At 45.2% G+C, this 22560-nt stretch overlaps 1 protein-coding gene across 6 annotated transcripts in view; it reads right to left on the bottom strand.

Moving 5' to 3' along the window:
• Positions 1-20643, bottom strand: part of rrbp1 (ribosome binding protein 1) — an 89422-nt gene extending 68779 nt beyond the window's left edge. For 4 of the 6 annotated variants that reach the window (XM_033025750.1, XM_033025753.1, XM_033025752.1 and 1 more), the window contains exon 1: positions 20425-20642. The gene's annotated coding sequence lies outside the window, so the exon portion shown is untranslated. Of the gene's footprint in view, positions 1-20424 lie in introns of all 6 variants that reach the window. The other 2 variants (XM_033025751.1, XM_033025754.1) reach the window with 2 other exon arrangements.
• Positions 20644-22560: the final 1917 nt, after the last annotated feature.

Raw genomic sequence — 22560 nt, 5'->3', positions numbered from 1 at the left:
TGTAGGTTACTTGGCTTGATATAATTGTAAATTGTCCCTAATGTGTGTAGAATAGCATTAGTGTGCGGGGATCAATGATCGGTGCGGACTAAGTGGGCCGAAGGGCCTGTTTCCATGTAAACTAAACTCAGCGTTTTAGGCAGCATCTGTGGCAAATGTGGATAGGTAACGTTTCTGGTCGGGACCCTTCTTCAGACTTACTTCAGTAAGTTAGACACTTATTGCAGTATACCCAACCTCTAACCTTGTTGCCTGGTACTTGTGTCTATCCAGTTAAGTTCCTGATCCATGGTGATCCCCAGGACATTGATGGCGATGGACTTGACCATAACGATATGTAAAGGTCAAGGGCTGGTGAACATCAGCTCTTGCATGGAACATAGAGTTGAATCCAGAGTTGAAGTACAAACAGGAACAGGCCATGTCCATGCCCAACATGTTGTCAAACTCAAACTAATCTTCTTTGACTGTTTGATTTTGCACGTGATCCATATCCTTTAATTACCTGCATAACTATGTGCCTATCTAAAAGCCTCTTAAACACCACTATCATATCTGCCTCCACCACCACCCCTTGCAGCACATTCCAGGCCACACCACCCTCCGTGTAAAAAAAATCATGCCCTGCAGGTTTCCTTTAAAATTCCTCCACCCCTCCCCCCCTTAAAGCCATGCCCTCCAGTCTTTGACAAAAAGGTTCTGACTGTATCCACTATTCATCTATATTATCCACCTAGCTATTGCTAGGCTTTGTCCTACTTTGTTCCAACTTTCTTCCCCCCCCCCCCCCCCCCCCCACCACCACCACAATCAGTTTAAAGAAGGGTCCCAACCCAAAATGGCACCTATCCATGTTCTCCAGAGATGTTGCCTGACACGCCAAGTTACTCAAGCACTTTGGATCTTTTTATTATGTAAACCAGCATTTGTAGTTCCTTGTGTCTCCATTTCACCAGACCAGCTTTGTTGAATGCTGGAATGGACTCAAGGGGCTGTGTGGCCTATTCTTGCTTGCAATCCATATGTTTTGTAAGGAAGTTAAAGAGAACCAGTCCTTGCCCAGACTGACCCAAATACTTTCCCATTTTGTTAACCTTATAGTGAAGGAGCAAGTCACACAGTTCATACTGAGTGGTTGGACTGCAGAAGGAGAAAGCAGCCACTCTCGATGGCGACATAGACCAACTAAGCAGGAGGCCATATATCCCCTGCTTTTCCAAAAGCGACACCTCTTAGTTGGAATTTAAAAGTAACTTCAGGACAATGCAGAGCACTAAAAATTGCAAATACTTCCCTTTCCCAGTCGGCTTCGAGACGAGTTTGTGCACATCATAAAAGTGGAGATTAAATATTCAGTTTTAGATATGTTACCTACTGTTTCCAATGTCTTGAATTTCAGCCACTGCTGAAGTACGGAAGGACTTGCTAAAATTAGCCACTAAATGGTCTTTGTATAATTACTAAATCACCACTTAGTGTCAATCCCTGCCTTTCTTGCCTGAAGGATTCCAGATTGGGTGGAGTTGCACAGGCAACCTACAAAGCTGCCTTGCAGCTCAAAAGTTCAGGGTCAGACTAGGATGTGGGTGGAGAGAGAGCAAGCAAGTAAAAGGGAAAAGGTGGAGGCGAGAGAGGGAGGAGCAGGCGTAAAGGGCCTGTCCCACTTAGGCGACTGCCGGCAACTAGGCTGTCGCCACATGGTCGCCGGGGTGTCGCAAGTATGGTCGTGAGTAGTCTCCTCAGTCGCCCAAAGAGTTGTAGCGTTTTTCTGGTCGCCGCTGGATTTTGAAATGTTCAAAATTGTTCAAAATGTCCAATGATGCACTCCCTGAAAACCTCCAGGTCAAAGAACAGCTTCTTCCCGTGGGCTTGTCATAGCTTGTCTTCTCCTGACGTAAATGCTGTCGTAGGTTGTCGCCAGGATGCCGTAGGTTGTCGCCAGGATGCCGTAGGTTGTCGCCAGGATGCCGTAGGTTGTCGCCAGGTCGCCAGGTCCATTGTCGTGGTCGCCGGCAGTCGCCTAAAACAAAAAAAATCACCTAATGGGCCTGCCCCACTTGCCGTTTTTTTAGGCAACTGCCGGCGACTGTCATAGTCGTAGCAGGTCACCGAAAAACCGGCGACAACCCACGTCATCCTGACGACAACCTACAACATACAACACCTGCGTCAGGAGAAGTCAAGTTACGCTCATTGGCGTCAAACCCACTGTCGCCGAAAAATGTTCAACATGTTGAAAATTTAGCAGCGACCAGGCGACAAACTAGTCACCTGTAGTTGCCTAAAAAATCACCTAAGTGAGACAGGCCCATAAGTGGGACAGGACCATTAGTCTAGTTGCCGTTTCTTTGGTGACCTGCTACGACAGTGACAGTCGCCAGCAGTCGCCTAAAAAAATCGCCTAGTGAGACAGGCCTTTAAGAGAGCTACAAAGAAAGTGATTTCACACACTGCTTCGGCATCCTTCTGCTTAACATTTAGAAAAAGATCAGCAAAGTAGCTACACGTGCGAATCTGCAGGTGGGAGAAACCAGAGACCAATGCGGTCCAATGCACTTCCTGAAAACCTCCAGGTCAAAGAACAGCTTCATCCCAGCAACCATCGGACTCTTGAACGCTGCACAACACTAACCTCAGCAACAATGATTTTCTATGGACTATGTCTTGGTTGCACTGCAGACTAAGATCTTGCATATTTATGATTATCCTGTAATACTTTTCTTATTTTCTTTTCATCTATTCCTCCCTCATTCCCCTCTCCTCTTCCATCCATCTTGCTTTCTTGCCTTACATTCCACTCCTACTCTTCTTTCTTGATCCAACACCTTTTTGTCACCTTTTCACCTCTAGCTCTTGTCACTTAACAGCTTCATCAAGGACCCACACCACCCTGGACACACTTTCATTTCACTCCTGCCATGGGGAAGGTGGTACAGTAGTCTGAACACCAGCTTCAGGAACAGCTTCTTCCCAACAACCATCGGGCTCTTGAACACTACAAACACCAACTAAACTTCGATGTACAAACCACCACGGTCACACATTGGACCAGGCTTTTGTTCTGTTTGCACTACATAGATTTTTTTTTTATTGAAGGTTTTTTTGTCTGCTTCCAATGTTATCTATTGACTACAGCATTTACAGACTTATTGTACAACTGCAAATAAGAATTTCATTGTTCTGTTTCGGTATATCTGACACTCTTGACTTACTCCACCCATCTGCATATCACCCCCCTTCACCTGTATCCACCTATTAAGCCATTTAGAACGGAGACGAGGTGAGTCTGCGGAATCCTCTGCCTCAGAGGGCGGTGGAGGCCGGTTCTCTGGATGCTTTCAAGAGAGAGCTAGATAGGGCTCTTAAAAATAGCGGAGTCAGGGGATATGGGGAGAAGACAGGAACGGGGTACTGATTGGGGATGATCAGCCATGATCACATTGAATGGCGGCGCTTGCTCGAAGGGCCGAATGGCCTACTCCTGTACCTATTGTCTATTGTCTATCACTTGCCAGGCTTTGCCCCACCCCACCTCTCCATTCCAGCGTTCTCCTCCCTACTCCATTAATCTGAAGAAGGGTCCCAACCCAAAATGTTATCTCTCCACAAATGTTGCCTGACCCACTGAGTTCCTCCAGCACTTTGTTTTGCTCAGGATTTTAGCACCTGCAGTTCCTTGCGTCTCGAAATGCTTCTGCAAGATGTTGGTGAGGCCACATTGGCGGACTGTGTTCAGTTTTGGTCACCATGCTAGAGGAAGGACGTCGTTAAATTGGAAAGAGTGCAATGATTTACGAGGATGTTGCCAAGTATCGAGGGCCTGAGCTATAGGGAGAGGTTGGGTAGGCTAGAACTTTATTCCTTGGAGCGTTGGAGGCTGAATGGTGATCTTAGAGTATTTTATGCAGAGTAGGAGAATCACGAACCAGAGGACATATGCTTACGGTGAGAGGTGCAAATTTAATCGCAACCCAAGGGGCAACTTTTCACAGAAGAGGTAATTGAGGCAGGCACAATGACAATATCTAAAATACATTTGGACAGGTTCATGGATAGGAAAGGTTTAGGATAGAGGCCAAACACGGGCAGGTGGGCCTTGTGTAGATGGTGCATCATGGTTGGCATGGGCATGCTCTGACGAATGACAAGTCTGTGATGTATGACTCTATTCAGCTCTGCACTGAAGCACCAACTGCAGTATTTCGTTGGCCTAAAATTACTTTGGGAAATCACGCAAGGCTTGGCACAAATCCAGAGATTTTTCTCTTCTCCTTCTGTTGCTAAAAAGTTGAATGCTTAGAAATAAAACAACCAATCTCCTTCCGTCAAGAGGCTCAAGGTATAAAATGGAAAAACCGGTAGCCCAGTGTGCTTCGAAAGTTCCAAATGCCTGGTCATATTTTCTGAGGTACCTGCACAGCCAAGAGTAGGATTCCAAATAATCCCAGCTAACTGAAGCCGAGAGCTTTGGGTGAATGACCTCAACTCACCTCCAGGTCAGAACATTGGGGTCAAAGTCAGGATGAACCAGCCTGGACTGGTTCTGCACACCAGTAGGCAAGTAGCTGCCACTGTCAAAACAAGCAGAGAGAAATAAGAATCTGAGGGGTAACTTTTTCACACAAAGGGTAGTGGGTGTATGGAACAAGCTGCCAGAGGAGGTTGTTGAAGCTGGGACCATCCCAACGTTTAAGAAACAGTTAGCTATGTACATGGATAGGATGTTTGGAGGGATATGGACCAAACGCAGGCAGGTGGGACTAGTGTAGCTGGGACATGTTGGCAAGTTGGGCCGAAGGGCCTGTTTCCACACTGTATCACTTTATGACTCACAGGAGGCTGCAGGGGCTGGAATCTTGAGCAAAACACAAAGAGCTGGAGGAACTCAGTCAGGCAACATTTGTGGAGGGAATGGACAGACAATGTTTTTGTTTGAATCCCAGACTAACCACATAGACATCTGTAGAATGTGGCAAGGCTTGCACCCTATGAAGGGTTACTAAGCAAAGACAGGCAGCATCGCTGGCACAAATGGGTCCCTCCCCAATGACAATACATTCCACGCTTGCTTTGAACAGAAGGTCAGTGGAACAACATCCGCCTGTCAGTCTCGGGTGTGCCTGTACCCATAGTTACTGTGACTGACGCAAGATTGGCCTTCCTGAGAGTGAGCCCATGAAAAGCAACTGGCCCGTATGGAGCCACCAGGCACAAGAACAGGACCTGTGTGGATCAGCTGGCAGAGGTATTCACAGACATCTTTAACCTCTCACTACTCCTTTCAGAGGTCTCCACCTGCTTCAAGAAGACCACTATAATCCCAGTGCCAAAGAAAAGTAAGGTGGCTTACCTTAATGACTTCTGTCCATTGGCCCTGACATACATCATCATGAAGTGCTTCGAGAGACTAGTAATGGTACCCATTAACTCCAGCCTCCCAGCCAGCTTTGATCCACAGCAGTTTGTTTACCGTTGCAACAGATCTACAGCAGATGCCATCTCCCTGGCCCTAAACTAACATCTGGAACACCTGGACATCAAGCATACCTACTTATCGACTATAGCTCTGCCTTCAACACTATAGTCCCATCCAAACTTGTATCCAAACTCTTTGACTTAGGAATTAGCACTCCCCTATGCCACTGGATCCTCGTCTTTCTGACACACAGACCTCAATCAGTGAGGATAGTTGACACCACTTCCTCCACAATAATGCTCAACACCAACCAGTGCCCTGCAAGGATGCGATCTCAGCCCCCTAATATGCACCCAATGCACTCACCACTGTGCGGCCAAATTCAGCTCTATTCATCTACAAGTTTGCAGATGACATTGCTGTCTGTGGTGGGCCAGATCACAAACAATGACAGAAGGAGATAGAGAACTTTGTGGCATGGTATCAGAACAATAACCTCTCCTTCAATGTCAGCAAGACCAAGGAGCTGATCATCCACTTCAGGAAACATAGAATACACGCCCCAGTCTGTATCAATGGTGCTGACGTGGAAATGGGTGAGAGCTTCAGATTCTCAGGTGTAAACATCACCAATTTGTCCTGGACCAACCACATTGACACTACAACCACATTGACACTACAACGGCTAAAGAAGTCTAGGAGTCATACCTCCGTTTTGTCTCTTTACAATTTCTACAGATGCACCATAGAAAGCATCCTATCAGGGTGTATAGCAGCTGTTTGTCCACTGCTCTGTCCAGGACCGCAAGAAACTGCAGAAAGTTGTGAACGCAGCCCAGTCCTTCACATGGACCTACCTCCCCTTCCTCACCATCAACCATCTACACCACGTTGCCTTGCAAAAGCAGCCAACATAATGCAGGCACAATCATTACCCAATCATACCCTGATCATTCCCTCTTCACTCCACTCCCATCGGGATGAAGGTAGAAAGCTTGAAACTATGCGCCACCAGATTCAAGATCAGCCTCTTCTCCATTGTCATCAGACTTTTGAACGGATCTCCCGTGTGGCAAGGATGAATGACCAATCTTCCAATCTACCTCATCACAACCCTTGCATTCTTTATCTGCTCTTTCTCAGCAGCTCTTTCTTCTTCACGGTTTATTTTCTCTTTTGCACTACTTGACATACGGTATGATTTTACTTCGGAGTCACGTGAGTGATTCCGTGAAGAACCCGCTCAGCACGCATGCGCGGCATTACGTCCAGCAGAGCAACAGCGGCACATCGGGAGTCAGGCGCTCCCGCTATGGAGGTGAAAGAACGGACCGTCAGGTAAGCTGACGTCGGGTTTTTCTTTCACAGGGAGCTTTCTGCTTTCAGGCAGAGAAGAAAGGCTCTAGAACAAACCTGTCCCCCGCTCGACTCCACGGAGGAGCGTTCCATCTGGGGGGGGCAGCAACAGAACAGACCTGTCCCCCGCTCGACTCCACGGAGGAGCGTTCCATCTGGGGGGCAGCATCAAGGCGGTAGGATTACTTACCCGGCGCTCCGCTATCCCGACACCGTGCCGAGCCCAGCCCGCTAGCGCCTAAGCAGCGGGCTGGAAGTACCGCCACAGAAGAGGCATCCGGCCGGTGGCTCCGACTTATCGGACGGGACGTCTTTCCACCCGCACGGGGGGAAAGACAGCCGCGTGAACAGACCTGCCCCCCGCTCGACTCCACGGAGGAGCGTTCCATCTCGCGGGGGCAGCAACAAGGCGGTAGGACCGCTTCCGGGCGGTCCGCTATACCCCGACACCGCGCCGAGCCCAGCCCACTAGCGCCTGAGCAGCGGGCTGGATGTAAAGCCATGGAAGAGGCATCCGGCCGGTGGCTCCGACTTGTCGGACGGGGACGTCTCTCCCCCCAGGCAGGGGAGAGACAGCCGCCGGAGGGCAGTCAGGCACTCCCTCCACAGTGCCTTGTGCACTGTCCATTGCTTCCTCCTTTCCAGAGGATAGCTTTGGTGACCAGGACTGGGCTGGTCAAGAACAGGGGCAATGGCTGAAGATCTCGGGAGTATGCAAGTGGTGCAGGAACAGGAAGAGCTGCTAGGTGTGGTGGACAGCTCCGTGGAAACCCCACGTGCAGGAGGCCGTTAAAAGCCTGACGTCAGCCATCACATCGTTTTTTCCTCGTTCCATGGACAAATACGGAGATGACCACAACCTTCGTAAACAAGTCATAAGACCTGCCATAAAATCCTACATTGCGGGGTTGTGCATACCCCAGCCACTGAGTCAGACCCACTGCTCTTTGGCAAAAACCTCACAAAGCATATTAAGGACATGCAAGAGGTTTTACAAAACTTTCGGCTCATGAGGGCAGGGCCGGGACGAGTAACCAAAAACAGTAATTCCTACGCAGCAGCACCCCATCGCGTCCATCAGTCAACGTCTACCATATCGGACTGATGAAAGCTCGGGGTCCGCATTCTATCACCGAAAGTCTTCTTTAGACCAGGGCCCAGAGCGGACCCCATGGAAAATGTGCCACCCCCCAACGTCACCGCCACGTCAGACAACGTGCAACACTCGTTGGACCGGCAGGAAACAGAAGAATACCCATAACCATGGAGGTAGGTGGGTCTGGTTCCTACCAGTATATAGAGTAATACTAACACATGGGAGTCTATCACGAGTGATCAGTATATACTCAATGGCATTAGTGAATACAAATACAATTCATACTAGAAAAATTGCCACCAGGTCAACATTCACCCCAGAGGGTATTTTTCCCCTCTCCGTTAAAGAAACAAGAGGGACAAGCTGAACTGGTGAGAATAATTACAAAGGGTATCATGGGAAAACCTGAACCCTTGCAATTCGTTTCAAATATATTCACTAAACTCAAAAAAGATGGTGGATGTCGCATCATCATTGACTTAACTTCACTAAATATGTTTGTTAAGTATATACATTTCAAAATGGAACCGGTTGTTACTGCCAAACAACTAAATTCCAAAGGATACTTCATGGCAAGCATTCATCTTAAAGATGTTTACTATTTAGTACCATTCACAAGGATCATCGCAGATACCTGAAATTTACCTGGATGGGGCAGCTATAGCAGTTTAAAGCATTACCCAATGGGTTCACATCAGCCCAAGATTGTCACCAAGACACTAAAACCAGCTCTGGCAATATTCAGAAGACAAAAACAAACCGCTTCAAAAACAGTTTCATTCCCACTGCAATTAACATTTTAAACTCTGTACGGTGAGGAATAAGAATAAGCATGGCCCTTATGTATCATGTAATGTGTCTGTCTGTATGTATATCTATGTTATATGTTTAATGTTTGATGAAATGTTGGAACCTGTACCGAGCTGTACTGATAACAAATTCCACCAGCCTGGCTGTGTGGTCATTAAAATACAATACAATACAATACAAAATATCCTAAATGGTAGGCAAGACCATGAAATTGACTATGTTAGCTGTTCAGCTACCAAACAGTTATTCGAAACCCTGGGGTTGTCTTACATCCAGATAAATCTAAGTTGAAGCCATCCACTATCATGGACTAATTGGGCTTCACAATTAATTCAGTCTACGTGACTGTAACATTGCCAAGAGACAACATAGTTGAATTGGCACAATCATGCAACAATTTAATGGTCAACAAACTACCAACTACTCGACAAGTAACAGAGTAATTGGGAAAATGGTAGCAGCATTCCGGCTACATAATTCGGACCCTTGTACCAAAAACGACATACAGGTCATTATGATCGTTTCATGAAGTTACCCACTGAAGTAATATCAGAACTACAGTGTTCAAAAGGGAACTGCAGATGCTGGAATATCGAAGGTACACAAAATTGCTGGGGAAACTCAGCGGGTGCACCCGCTGAGTTTCCCCAGCAATTTTGTGTACCATCAGAACTACAGTGGTGGGCAAAAAACGTTTGACATAGTTTCAGCCTATTATCATCACTAACCCTACGTCAGTTATCCAAACAGATGCCAGTGCTCAAGGCTGGGGAGCAACTAACTCTATATCCAGCACAAGTAGTAGATGGACTAACCCAGAATCATCGTTACCACTTACACTGGGCATTAATTATCTAGAGATGTTGGGTGACTTTTATGGTTTAAAAGCATATGCATAAATATGCATCACTTGCATGTACGGTTATAAATAGATAATACTACGGTGGTGGCCTACATTAACCATATGGGCGGCATAAAATCGGTATCATGCGATAAGTTGATCAACACAATTTGGCAATGGTGTGTCCAAAGACATATTTGGCTATCAGTAACTTACCTGCCAGGTAATGCATAACCGTGTTTCTGGCGGGTAAGATTTAATGACAACATCGAAACCCCAAAAAAAATGTTCACAAAAGTTATCAAGCAATATGGCACGCCAGATATCAATTTATTTGCATCAAGGCTAAATCACCAGGTACCTATGTATGTCGCTTGGGAACCAGACCCTGAGGCAGCAGCGGTAGATGCGTTCGCGCTGGATTCTATGCATTTCCTCCCTTCTGCCTCATCAGTCGGGGACTACGCACAGTACAAATGGACTCTGCTTCAGGTATTTTGATAGTACCCGACTGGCCTACACAGCCATGGTTCCCAATACTCCATGACATGGTTGTTGAAACTCCGATGGTATTCCCCAGTGACCCAGAGTTATTAACACCCAGTGTCGGGCATAAGCCACCCGTGCCATGAAAAAATCAAACTCCTGGGTTGCAGATTCTGCACAAACCACTTCTGGGACTGGGATTATCATAACAAACCGTCGACACCATGTCAGCATCCCTCCGAACATCCACTAAAAAACAGCACTTGTCCAGCATCAAAAAATGGGAGAAGTACTGCTTGGATACAGGGACCACCTACTCAACCGCTAGTTACCAACGTACTGGAATTCCTGGCGAACCTTCACCACGATGAAGAACTCAGCTACAGAGCCATCAACACAGCTAGAATTGCCCTCCCTGTCTATTTAAAACCAGCTCCAGGACAACAGGCCATGGGGTCCCACCAGCTGGTGGTCAAACTAATGAAGGGTATTTACAACTCTAACCCCCTAGACCAAGGTACACCCATATATGGGATGTCAGTGTGGTCCTGACATACCTCAGGGGATGGCCACCAGCCAGATCCCTCAACCTGGAACCATCTATGCTCAAAACACTCATGTTGATGGCACTTGTATCTGCACAGAGGGTTCAGTCACTACACCTATTGCGACTGGACACCATGCTCACAGCTCCAGACCAGATCTCTGTCGTTATCCAGGGAATGATCAAACAGAGCAGACCAGGAACACCTAATCCAGTCGTGGAATTCCGGGCTTACCCGCCAGAAACACGGTTATGTGCCATGACCCTACTATCCTACATAGACACAACCAAAATATTCGAGGGAGATGAAAAGCCTTGTGGGTCAGTCATAAAAAACCTTATGGTCGGGTGACGAGCCATTTCGAGATGGCTCAAGCAGGTGCTAAAAGCTGCTGGGATAAAAACTAACATGTACAAATTTCATTCCACCAGGGCAGCATCCACGTGGACGGCTAAAAGAATGGACGTGCCTATAAACCACATCCTGGCTACAGCAGGATGGTGGGGGGGAAAGACCGTTCAGAAATTTTATAATAAGCCGTTGGCAAACCTGTTTTATTTGCAGGAAAGATTTTACAGACTGCAAATATTTAATTTAAGCCCAGGGGAGCAATTTAATTTATTTGGTTCCTTCACTCCATAGATGCTGCTGCACCCGCTGAGTTTCCCCAGCAATTGTGTGTACCTTCGATATTCCAGCATCTGCAGTTCCCTTTTGAACAATTTAATTTATTTGTTGTTATTGTTAAAAAATACCATTGTGTTTTTCTACAAACAGATTCATTGGTTGGTTACGATAACACACTTCCTCCCTCAAAGACTTCGGCAGTGATGTAGTAATAACTGTTACACGGTTTGAAATCACAGAGCTTTGAAATCTTCACGGAATCACTCACGTGACTCCGAAGTAAAATAGTAAGATTAAACGAGAACTTACCAGTTTGAAGTTTGATCTGTATTTTATGAGGAGTTACGATGAGGGATTACGTGCCCTCCGCTCCCACCCTCAATAATATGGGTCAAATTCATAAACTGATGTCACCTTATCTTTACTATGTTTACTTCAATAACTGTGTCTATCTGTGATTCCACACCGCTGCTTTGAAGTATGCCGCGCATGCGTGCTGAGCGGGTTCTTCACGTAATCCCTCATCGTAACTCCTCATAAAATACAGATCAAACTTCAAACTGGTAAGTTCTCGTTTAATCTTACTATTTTGCTGAATAGAATGCAAAACAAGTAATTCACTATTTAATGTAAAGTTTAGAGATGCAGTATGGAAACATGACCTTAGGCCCGCCAAGTCCATGCCCTCCATCGATCACCCGTTCACACTAGTTCTTTGTTATCCCACTTTCTCATCCACTCCCTACACACTAGGGGAAATTTACAGAGGCCAGTTAACCTACAAACCCGCACATCTTTGGGATGTGGGAGGAAACCGGAGTACCCGATGGGAACCACAATGGTCACAGGGAGAACGTGCAAACTCCACACAGACAGCACCCGAGGCCAGGTTCGAACCTGGGTCTCTGGCGCTGTGAGGCAGCGGCTCTACCAGCTGCGCTATTGTGTCATCCACCTAGGTGTATGTGACAATAATAAACCAATACCAACAATAAGTTCATAAGACACAGGAACAGAATTCGACCTTTTGAGTCTGCTCCTCCATTCAATCAATGCTGATCTATTATTCCCTCTCAACCCCATTCTCCTGCCTTGATTTAGATTATTTTAAATTGACACTAGTGATGCAACTGTAATAAATATTTTTTTCCATCCAATTTCAAGAGTCAAACGTCTTCGCCCAGCCTCTGTATTGCAAACAGGGAAAGGGGATCACTGAAGCACTCTTTGGAATATTACAATGCCAGCCATGATGTTATTGAAGGGCTGAGTGGTTTACTCCTGCTCCACCAGAGGCTGAGGGGAGACCTGATAAACATATAAGATTATGAGAGGCATAGATAGAATAGGCAGTCAGTTTTTACCCAGGGTGGAAATATCAAAGACTAAAGGGCATAGGTGAGAGGGGGAATGCTTTAATGGAGATGTGCGCGGCAAGGTTTTTTATTTAAAGCAGAGGGTGATGGGTGTATAGAATCCGCTGCTGGGGGTGGTGTGGAGGAAGATACGATTGTGGCATTTAAGAGGATTTTAGATGGGCATGTGGATATGAAGGGAATGGAGTAATATGGATCAAATTTGTTTATTTTAGCATCATGTTCGGAACTAATATTGTGGGCTGAAGGACCTGTTCCTGTGCTGTACTATTCTATGCTGTAGGTTCTAATTCTAATTCACATCCTTTCCGGGTAAAAGGGTTGACTTATGAGATCAATTTGTATTCACTTGAGCTTAGAAACTTTAAAGAGCTAATTTAAGGGTGTTGGTTAAAATGCTTAAATATGTGTTGACAGTTTGGACGGAGAATGTTTGCTCAGGGAAAGGTCCAGGCCAAAGTGAGGCATCCTTAAATTAAATCACTCAGGGATAATCTTAGGAAGAACTTCAACCAAAGAGTCGTGGGAATCTCCTCCCTAACCCGCTGGAACCAAGTGAAGCAAGCTGGTCTTAAAAAAGGTATTGATAAATTTTAGTTAGACAAGATGCAATGATTATAATGGAATCAAGGGATATGGGGAAAAATCAGGAACGAGATACTGATTTTGGATGATCAGCCATGATCATATTGAATGGTGGTGCTGGCTCAAAGGGCCGAATGGCCTACTCCTGCACCAATTTTCAATGTGTCTATGTTTCTATTAAGGAATGTGGGACTTGGGGAGAAATGGACCAACCAAGGACCAGTTTCACCCCGGTCACTCCTTCTTCTCCTCTCTCCCATCAGGTAAGAGGTAGAGAAGTGTGAGGGACAGTTCAGGGACAGTTTTTCCCACTACTGTTATCAGGCAACTGAGATGTCCCATCACCAAGTAGAGAGCAGTCCTGACCTCCCATCGTTCTCATTGAAGACCTTCAAACTATCTTTAGTCTGACTTTACTTTGCACAAAACATTATACCCTTTATCATGCATCTGTACACTGTAGACGGCTTGATTGTAATCATGTATAGCCTTTCCGCTGACTGGATAGCACGCTACAAAAATGCTTTTCACTGTACCTCAGTTGACATGACAATAATAAAATTATCTACCATGATTTAACCAGTGGATGAACCACTGCAGTGGCCCTCTCAATTCTAATGCTGTCTGTGTATTTAATTTTCACAGAAGATGTTGCAACAGCTTCCAACAAACGATGAACTTCACACAGCAAACACAAACCAATAGTGGAAATCAGAATGTTCAAATGCAGCCCCTCACCCCTGGTGCGTAATTCCAAAAGATCTTTGACCTCTGTGGCACTTTCCTGCATTAACCCATGTCCCAAGATTCCCAAATACCCTGACCTATACTCAGCAATCTTACTCCTGCTTATACCCAGCGACTGTGTCACTTGGATAGAGAATTTCAAATTGTCTTTGCCCTCTGGATGAAATAATTTCTTCTCCTCTCAAGCAATCTTCAACGGGCTCCTCCTCCTTTTTCCTTTCTTCTCCCCGCACCCCCCACCCCCCATGTCTGAAGAAGGGTTTTGGGCCGAAACGTTGCCTATTTCCTTCGCTCCATAGATGCTGCTGCACCCACTGAGTTTCTCCAGCATTTTTGTGTACCTTCGATTTTCCAGCATCTGCAGTTCCTTCTTAGACAATCTTCAATGGTACTTTATTGCCACATATACCTGATACAGTGAAATTCCTTTGTTTACATACAGTTCAATAAAAGTTTTACTATACATAGGCTCAATCATAATTAAGAACAAGAGGGTAGGAACAGTAGATTATTACACAAAGTAAGTACATAGTGTCACCACATTTCCTGCACCATCTTGCAAACGTGTATGGAATCATGTGGGACAGATAGGGTGAATGCACAGTCTTTTACCCACGATGGGGAATGACAAATCAGAGGATATAGGTTTAAAGTGAGAGGAAGGATTTAATAGGAATCCGAGGGACAACTTTTCAAACACAGAGGGTGGAGGGTATATGGAACGAGTTGCCAGAGGAGGTAGTTGAGACAGGTATAATAAGTACATTTAAAAGATATTGGACAGGTACATGGATAGATTCAGAAGGATATGGACAAAATGCAGGCAAATGGAACTAGCTTAAATGGGGCATTTTGGCCAGTATGGATGAGTTGGGCTGAAGGGCCTGTTTTGTGGCTTGACTCCTCAGCATTACCCACCCACCCCCACACTACCTGTACTATACAAAACAATAGTATATCGCTACTTTACAGAGCAGGAACGAGATACTGTGGGAGATACGAGATACTGTGGAGATACGAGATACTGTGGGACATTCATCCAGTATCATAGCATCAATTTTTAAATAATCTTATCTCAATATTATTATATTGGTGTTTATGGGAGATAATGTGGTCAAATTTCCGTGCAAGACATTAGTGATTGAACTAGAAAAGTAGTTCCTGGCTGCAAAGTGGATTTCAATTCTGACAGCTCTGTCTTTATAGAAATCCAGGTTTTCCTTTTACCGCAAAGTAGGGAGCTTGCTTTTCACCAAATTAAACTCCAAGAACATTTTATGGAAGTTCTACAACATGTTCTATGTATCACTATCTGTCTGGAGTTTTGAGTTCGACACTGATTTGTTATTTTGTAATAATACAACTAAAACTCTGAGGACCGCTGCAGACTGGAACACACAGCGGTGGGTTCAGAGTATTTCACAAGATGATTTGCCCCATGGAATCAGAAGCAGTCAAATTGCTCTCCGACCACTGTTGAGAGCAGGTGTCCATTGGCAGCATGTCCACCAGCCACTCACTCATCTCCTCCTCTGTCCCTACACTGAGGATACAAGGGACTGAAGATGCTGGTTCACAAAACAAGACTCAAAGTGTCATACAACATGGAAGCAGGCTCTTCGGTCCAACTTGCCCATGCCAATCAACATGCCCCATCTACACTAGTCCCACCTGCCTGCGTTTAGCCCATATCTTCTAAACCTTTCTGATCTATGCACCTGCCTAAATAGTTCTTAAATATTGTGATAGTACCTGTCTCAATCTGAATACCTCCTCCGACAGCTCGTTCCATACCTACCACCCTTTGTGTAAACAAAGTTCCCCCTCAGATTCCTATTAAATATTTCTCCCTTCACCTTAAACCTCTGTCCACTGGTTCTCCATTCCTATACACTGGATAAAAGACTGTGTGCATTTACCCAATCTATTCCTCTCATGGGGTGATCTTATACACCTCTATAAGATCACCCCATCCTCCTGCATTCCAAGAAATAATGCCTAACCTGCTTAACCTCTGTTGAAGTAACTCAGCGAGTCAGGCTAGGGAACAGACAGGTGACGTTTTGATCGGAATCCTTCTTCAAACTGATTTGGGGTGGGGGGGGGAGAGGGTGGGGAAGAAAGTTAGATGGTCACAACAAAGCCTGGCAATTAATAGATTGATATATGTGAGGGAGGGTTTTGATAGGCAGATGGCTGGACAAGGGCCAGAGATGATAAGAGGTTCACATGCACCTCCTCTAACCCCATCTACTGCATCCACAATCAGTTTGAAGAAGGGGCCCTTATCCCAAAACTTCTCCGGGGATGCTGCCTGACCCACTGAGTTACTCCAGCACTTTGTGTCCTTTTGTACAAACCAGCACCTGCAACTCCTTGTTTCAACAGGACAGATTATAGTGTGGCGCAGCAAATAGTGTTGCTGCCTTCAGATTGATCCTGACTTCTTGCACTCTGTGCGGAGTTTGCATGTTCTCTCCTCTGACTGCACAGGGACTTTCCTCCCGGGGCTCCCAACAGGTGGTAAAGTAACCAGCAGCTGTAGATTACCCCGTGTAGGTGGATGGCAGGGGGTGGAATCGGGGAGGGGGAGCTGTTGTATGAAAACATACAAGGGAAGAGTATTGATGAGATTGCTCTGAAAGATTCACAGTCTCGATGGGCCAATTGGCACACAGATGAGAATGTGGGGTAAACAAAATTGGATCAGTGAAGCGTGTGGCTGTTGGTCAGCATGGACTGGGTGGGCCAAAGGGTTGTTTTTCTGTGCAGTATGATTCCATGAAGAACAATGGAGAACCCGGTGTGGGGGGGCCGGCGTGAGAACAAAGGGGAATCCAGTGTGGGGGAGGGGGGGGGCACACTAGTTTTAAAATCCTCTGCCCAGGGGATAAGCCTGCATTTGTTTGTTTTAATTGTTTGTTCATTCCGGTTAAGGCGCTGTGCACATGGCAGCAAGGGAACAGTCGCATGTCTTTTTACTTTTTTCCACTTTCAATTTAAATTTCAAGTTTTCGTGTACCTTGTATGTTGGCAGACTAACAGACCACTTTTCCCTCCGGGGATGAATAAAGTTCTATCATATCGTATCGTAAGAAAGTACAAGAATACTATCCAGCAGGTCAACTAGGAAGAACATCCAGGGTTAAGTACATGGAGCAGAGTACAGCACAGGAACAGGCATTTCAGCCCATAATGTCCGAGCTGAACTTGATGCCAAGTTAAACTAATCTCCTCTGCCCGTACTTGATGTATATCCCTACATATCCGTATGCCTATATAAAAGCCTCTTAAACACCACTACCGTATCTGCCTCCACCACTACCCCTGACAGCACATAGCAGTCACCCACCACCTTCTGTGTAAAAAACAACTTGTTCCACACATCACCATCAAACTTTGCCCCTCTCACCTTAGTCTTCATAATTTTATATACTATCAAGTCTCCACTCAACCTCCAATGTTCTAGAGAAAACAATCCAAGTTTGTCCAACGCCGCCTTATAACTAATATCCTCTCATCCAGGCCTCGGAAAAGCAATCAACATTATCAAAGACTGGTCCCACCCCAGTCATTCCTTCTCCCTGCTCCCATCCAGCAAATGATACAGAAGCTTCAAAGCGTGCACCACTAGACTCAGGAACACCCTCTGTTATCAGGCTTCTGAATGGTCCTTCCATAAGCTAGGGTACTGTCAGATTCAGGAACCATTAAAGCATTAAATATTTCCGAAAAACTAAATACATCTGATAAAGGGACCATTGAACCTCTAGATCATTACAGACATTGGACTTTGTCGAATGAACTGACGCGTTTCAATGTGCTACAACTCTAAGAGCTTTCTATTATACTTCAGTTTGAACATCTGATCTGCTTGGATAGCATGCCAAACAAAGCTTCTCACTGTACCTAGGTACATGTGACAATAATAAACCCAAAACGCTTCTGCAAGCCTCCACAACCTTCCTGTAATGGGGAGACCAGAACCGCACACAATATGTTTGCACTCTTGCTGGTTAAAGGCTGAGAGGTTGAAGATATTCGCTGTGAAGAAGTGAGAAGAGGGGAAAGAGAGGCTTCTCCATTCTAAAATCAAAAGCAGCTGAATTTGAACCTTGTCTTTCACAACCCAATAATCCCAAAAGCATATTCCATGTTCAAAATGTTTAATTCTGCAGTCATATTTCAGCAGTCGAGCTCCTCTAGTGAAGTTGATTGAAAGTTTAAAATTGGCCAGGACACAGAGAAAGCAGCTTTTTCATGCAGGGGTGACAGAGTGGCATAGCGGGTAGAGCCGCTGCCTCACAGCACCAGAGGTGTTGTCTCTGTGGAGTTTGCACGTTCTCCCTGTGATCGTTCAAGACTCCTCCGGGTGCTCTGGGTTCTTCCCGCTTTCCAAAGACATGCGGGTTGGTAAGTTAATTGGCTGCTGTAAAATGCCCCTAGTGTATAGGTGAATGTGTGGGAGCCAATGAGAATATAGGGAGACTTAAACGCCACTATCCTATCTGCCTCCACCACAACCTCTGGCAACCCCGCTTATGATTGTTATGGTCTATTATTGTTACGTGCACCAAAGTACAGTGAAAACTTTGTTTTGCATTCATCCTAATCAAACCTTACATAAATACAATCAGAATTCCAATTTTGGATAGGAAAGATTTAGAGGGATATGGGCCAAAAGCAGGCAGGTGAGACTATTGTAGATAGGGTATTTTGGCCGGCATGGGTAAGTTGGGCCAAAGGGCCTGTTTCTATGCTGAATGATTCTATATCGGTTGCGCTGCTGCAAGTAGGAATTTTATTGTTCCATTGTGGGACATATGACAATAAAGCACAGAATGTGGAAACATACAATGCAGATGCTGGTAAATACACAAAAGGGGACAATTTACTGGAGTAACTCAGCAGGTCAGGCAGCATCTCTGGAGAACATGGATCGGTGAAGTTTCAGGTCTGAAGAAGGGTGTCAACCCCAAATGTCACCAATCCATGTTCTCCAGAGATGCTGCCTGACCTGCTCAGTTACTCCAGCAATTTGTGTCCTTTTGACAATGAAACATTCTTGATTCTCTATGACAAACACACTCCATTAAGCACTCTCCAAAGAGGGAATTAAACTGAGATTATGTAATAAAATGCAGCTTCTCCTTCCCGTCGCTGCACCAGCAAAATAAAATTAAAAAAACACTTGTTGCTTTTGCTTACAGTTTATAATAAGCAGAGACGGAGAACTGAACCCCGGCGTTAGGACCACGCGGTCGCGCGCTCTCTCTCTCTCTCTCTGCTAGATCCTGGTGACACGGTATTAAGCAAGATGAGGCAGTTCCTGAGTGGTCAGATTTCAGCGCCGGATCGACAGTGTTTCAGAAAGCCAACGTGTACACACATTCCTCAGTCTGCCCCCTCGCAAACCGTTAGCTGCTGAAAATAACTGCTGCACAAGATGCCCCTCCCCCTTTTTTATATCAAGAGACAATCTTATAAAGTCTAAATACATGGATAAAAGGGGAGATGAGTTAAAGAACTAAATATACTTATTTTAACGTGGCCTTAGAGACTGAAAGATATTTCTCAATAAGGTTTTTTTTTGGAATGTCAGACTAAAAGTTCAGCTCCAGTCCCCTCTAAAGTTTCTAAACCGACATTTCCAGATGGAGAAGCATTTTTATATTCAAAATAAAATCAATACCCGGTGCAATCTTTTAGCTTTCGGCAGATTTTGATTCTCTTTGAAGCATTCAGAAAGGATCTTTTATCCCCTCAGTTTCCAGGCTCTCTCTCCCCACCACCCCCACACTCTCCCCTGGACATTGCTGTCGTCCATAAATCTGGAGCCGTCATCGTTATTTCGGCCTAAATTTAAATAGAAACAGCAATTCTCAACAGGGTTATTAGCTTTTCTACAAGTACGCTGAACGTCACTCTGCACAACTGTCTTCCTGCAAGGTAAATGACTCAAACGGAGGAAAAGTCCTGTATCAAAACCACTACTTCAAAGGGCAAGGTCTACAAAGTTCCGATCTTATATTCTTCAGCCTTCGCTAAAATACCTGCGAGATACACAAACATGTAGCATTTGTTCAATTTTCAAAACGCGGTGTTTCAACAAAAAGAAAATCAGTTCTATTTAGTTTTTTAAAAATCTCAATTCTCCACCCTTCCAGACAAATGCAATTAAAAGTTACTTCTTACAGCTGTTTCACACTGTTGATCTAACCATTTGACAAGTCTTCTCCTTAACCCGTCCACCAGCACTTTTAATCCAAGTTTTCACCCCCCGAAAAATCATTAGACGCTGGATTTTTAATTCAACCCTCCCCTCCTCCTCCCTTTGCTCTGTCCTCCTCACCTCGAGTTGAACACGTATGCATTGTATTTAATGCAGAGGAGCCGTTATCATCACTGATATGACCATTGACAAGGCGGTGAGGAGGGAGACAGAGAAGGAGGGGGCAAACAGTGGCCCCGAGTTGCCCCCCTAACCCCATTGCAGAGGGGCTCAGTGCCCTGCATTGCTCCCAGTGGAGAATCTTTACCTCTAAGCCTTGGATCCAGGGGTGTTCAATGCGAATGCAGGCCGTGTGAGGGATGTTTCCTTGTTTTATATCCTTCAAGCCCTTTTCCTTTCCTTTCCCTTTCCCTTCCCAGCTGCTTGTCTGTCTGTGTCTCTCTCCCTGCCGATGCTCAGGACGAAGTGAGCTTGCTCCAGCGCCTTGGAGTCGTGGCACTTCTCTCTCCCAGCGCCTGGCAACCAGCCCACTGTAGCCCCACCCGTCATTGGCCCGACCCTCTCGTTCAGTCCAACCCGCGGCCAATCGATGGCCGGGAGGAGGCAATGTAGCCGCTTCGAATTGTGGGGAGTGTAGTTTCATCTCCGGAATTCGAGCTCCTTTAGCACAAGGAGCTGCAGATGCTGGTTTACCAATTCAAGGTAGCATGGATTCCCCTGCTCCCTGTACTACATTTCCCAGCTCGAGTCAACCTTGCTCCCTCTTGTTAAAGTTTTTTTTTTAAGTGTCATTGTTTCAGCCTTCAACCTATCCTGGTACTGGCATATTCTGTCTGAAGTGTAAAGGCAAGATTCGGATCTACAGCTTTCAACTATCACTCGGAGGGAATGACGGATGGTTGCCCTGGTTAAAAAAATCTGGAGTTATGAATGAATGCATTCCTCTCAAAAGCATCTTCAGGTTTCCAAATGAACGTGCAGTCAGAACTAACCTTGGAAACCGTGAGCAGGAGTGCCCTCAATTACCAATGTGTGACAGCTAGCTCTGTAGGTTTTATTAAAGGTTTGTTGCAAATCGTGCAGCAGTTAGCAACATATTATCCTAAAGCTGGCTAAGAAAATCGAAGATAGACACAAAAAGGTGGGGTAACCCAGGAATAGGTGACGTTTCGAGTCGAGACCCTTCTTCAGGCGTTAAAAAACCCAGTCTTGCTGTTTAAGTGTAGTCTCTGATTTTATCAGTGCAAACATTTCAGAAGCAAAAAAACAAAACTATATTAAGTTTAAGTGACGACAATTCAAAACTCGAAACTGAGATATCGATGCATTGTGACTGAAATGGATATTGTCCTGTTTCACCAAAATTAACCACTGCAGTTATTTGTTGCTAGCTTTGGTGTAAATGAATTGAAAGAATTTAGACACAAAAAGCTGGAGTAACTCAGCGGGACAGGCAGCATCTCTAGAGAGATTTGGGTCTCGACCCGAAACGTCACCCACCCCTTCTCTCCAGAGATGCTGCCTGTCCCGCTGAGTTACTCCAGCTTTTTGTATCTATCTTCGGTTTAACCAGCATCTGCAGTTCTTTCCTGCACAATTGAAATAATTCAACGGCCATGAAGTTGTGAGAATGTGTAGAGATGATGCTGTGTTGCATTAATTGTATTTTAATGTTAGGTGGGCGTGCTATAAAATCGAGTGTGTGAACACAGTCTCGGATTCCACGCTGCCAATTGCATTGGTGTAGAGACACGCCATCACACCCTGGCTCCCATTCCTTTAAACGAGTAACTCAACTCCATTTACTTGACTTTAATCCACATCCATCGATAAATCCGGCCAACAAAAACTATAATCTTAATCACGAAGGTTCTTTTGACCCAGCGTTCAGATTAATAAAGAGAGAGAATGCCTGCACTATTAAATGCTGTAATAATTTTAGACACCTTGATCAGATCGCCATTCAACCTAACTCAAGGGAATGTCTGCTATGTTAAAACAAACCTGCAAATCTCAAACCTTTTGGACAACGATATCATTCCGATGGATCGGTCCTATATGACTTCCATAGTCAATACATCTTTTGCAATGTTCATTGTCTCAACCCGAATACTGGACCGAGATTTTGTTTGTATCAGCCAGATCCATTTCATTTTAATATCACCCTAATAACTCTATGTCCTATTAGAACAAGACAGAATGCACAAGAAAGAATATATAAATGTGGTCTTTCGTGGCGTTTTACAATGTTGCCACGCAGAAGGAGAATACAATTTCATCATTTACTCTTTGAATATATCTCCCAAGTCTCATACACACACGAACATTCTGTTTGCCTTGACTATAATTGGTAGTAGGCATTGTAGCAATTCAACAATGTTCATACACATCTAACAGACACACCCTAATATTTTTCCCATGCGATTATTACTGTGTAATTACA

The sequence above is a fragment of the Amblyraja radiata genome, chromosome 8, assembly GCF_010909765.2.
Source record: "Amblyraja radiata isolate CabotCenter1 chromosome 8, sAmbRad1.1.pri, whole genome shotgun sequence".
In the NCBI taxonomy this organism is placed as follows: Eukaryota; Metazoa; Chordata; class Chondrichthyes; order Rajiformes; family Rajidae; genus Amblyraja; species Amblyraja radiata.
Note: the sequence above shows the minus strand (reverse complement) of the source record. Positions and strands in the feature narration are given on the sequence as shown.